This window comes from Corylus avellana, chromosome ca3, assembly GCF_901000735.1.
Source record: "Corylus avellana chromosome ca3, CavTom2PMs-1.0".
Taxonomy (NCBI): Eukaryota; Viridiplantae; Streptophyta; class Magnoliopsida; order Fagales; family Betulaceae; genus Corylus; species Corylus avellana.
The window spans coordinates 8,205,120-8,207,605 of record NC_081543.1 but is presented as its reverse complement, the minus strand read 5'-3'; the positions used below and the strand labels follow the sequence as shown (position 1 = coordinate 8,207,605).

General features: G+C 29.1%; 1 protein-coding gene across 1 annotated transcript in view; it reads right to left on the bottom strand.

The window, feature by feature from the left end:
• The window catches only part of LOC132176469 (protein YABBY 4-like), a 5,502-nt gene that overhangs the window by 1,612 nt on the left and 1,404 nt on the right, over positions 1–2,486 (bottom strand). The gene's annotated exons all lie outside the window — the stretch shown is intronic.

Genomic DNA, 2,486 nt, shown 5'->3' with positions numbered 1-2,486 from the left:
TGCTAATCAAATTAATGAAAAAAGAGACTGGCACGAGAGTCATAATTTGCAACTACTTCATAAAACATTATATCCAACCGTTATAATGGAGGAGTACTATATTTGAAGATTTTAATATTTGCATAATTCACATCAAGTCCGCAAATGAGAGATAATCATTATAAAACAACGGGAAAAATGATTTTTTTTTTTTTTTTTTTTTGACATGTCCACACAAGGGAAAAAGGATGAGAGATTCAAATTAGTGACATCCACTTCATGAGACGGGGTTCATAGCCGATTGAACTACCCATTTGGGACAAGAAAAATGATTTTGAGAAATGAGAAAATGAATAGAAAAGCATATGTTGAAATTATGATGATACAGAAATATGAGCGGAAGCAATATAGAAAAGGAACATAAAAAACTTTATGAGTAGTTCAGTCTTAGATACCTACATCCACCACTTGAAATACCCCTTAGGGTTACATTGTGCTCATTAACTTTTTTTGTTTACAATACAAAGGTCTCTATTTATAAGGTAATGTTGATTTGATTATAATCCCAATATTTAATTACAATCAGTATATAAATAGAGAATATTTGAAATATATATATATACTTTGTGAGAAAATAATAAAGGTAATCCATCAATAAATTTTTCTTTTCAATAAGGATTCTGATTATCAGATCTAACCATAACACGAGAAAGAAAAACATCTTCATACCATCTATAATCAGACATAGTAAGACAACAAAAATTATTCAAGAAATCAGAGATGCGAGAAGTAATATTAGATGGTGTTCCAATGAAATGCTTAATGATAGTATAGATTAATGTGTTAACACTATCAGGTTCACCAGTGCGACGTTGTTCATCAAATATTAGTAAACCATCTTCATCTTTTTTGACAGTTTTTCTAATTGTTTCTCAAGATTTTTCAGTGAGGTGTTTGTCCCACCAATTCTTGAGAGTTCCAAAGAAACCAGTAGAAAGCAAATCAACAATTTTTTATTGGGTTAAATTGTGATTAGTAACATAAGCATTAATAACTATAGACATGTGATTCATTTTATTTAACACTTTTTGTTCAGATAAGCCATTAATGTATATATATATATATGGACCCCTTAGCAAAGATGGCAAAAGCTTTTTTTTAAAAAAAAAATCTGGCGTGGCAGTCCAGGTGGGTAATGAGTAGCCTCCACCTCCACCTCCAACTCCACCTCATAACATGTTGGAGGCTTATCCGTTGCCGTTGGGTCCTGCCTGCTTTTCTGCCACGCCCAAAAAGTATACATACCGCACTCTTCCCTAGCTACAATAAATTAATTAATTATTGAATTATTTATTTATTTACATTTGGCATCTCGAGGTTAAAACTTTCAACAAAAGATATCAATGTTTAGTCAAACTCAGGAGGTTTCATATTGCACCATCGGTAATTTAGTTATTCTGTTTTTTAAATTTTAAATAACAAAGAGGAATCTTGTACAAGATCATTTGATTGTTTCAAACTTTCAACTGTTTCTCGTTCGTACAACTATCGAATAACACAAATAAACTTGAGTGCTTCAACGGTCTTTCGTATGTTTCTTAATACGTTTTTGAGGATTTTTATTTATTTATTAACGAGGAAGAATTCACCAATATACAATTTATGGATATGAGAGAATTAATATTATTATTATTTTTTGACAGATAATAATGGGGTGATTGGCCAAAAAATGGGGTAATACGTTCCCAGACTCATCTTTTATATATATATATATATAATGGGGTGATTGGTCACCCCATTATATATATATAATGGGAGTAATCACTTATATATATATATATATATAAAAGGAGTAAATAATATTATTATTATTTTTTTGTTAGTGGGCGGATATGCTTTATTTACCTTAAAAAATTGAGTCGTAAATTGCTTATTTTTTAGTCCAAAATGGAATGGAGATGATCTTATTTCCTAAAAATTACAAAAACAATGTCAATGTCCTTCAAGGTTGACAAAAATATCTTTATAAGTTAAAAAAACCAAAATTCATTGTTTAAAAAAATATAAAATATAAAATGATTCTCTTATTATTATTATTTTTAGTTTTTTGTTATAATTTTAATTTTTTTTTAATTTTATGAAAGATATTTTTGTAATTAAGAGATATATTGACATTATTTTAATAGTGTAGGGAAGACATTGACATAGTTCATAATTTAAAAGGACATTGATAATAATAAATTGATAATTTAAGAGGTATATGTATTTTTTATAAACAAGTACGAAAAATAGCATAATTCATGGGGGGAGATGTTAGGTTGGACGGTCCTACAGTAATCTAAAGGGAGCCTGCATGGTGATTTATGAGTAGGGGTCCACGCGTGAACATTGGCAAACGGCTGGCAATCATTTGCAGCTTTCACAGAGATCTGAACGTTGAGAAACTATTTTCTTTTTTATTTTATTTTTAAAATTTTGTAATTTATTTGTTTTGTTTTTAATGACAG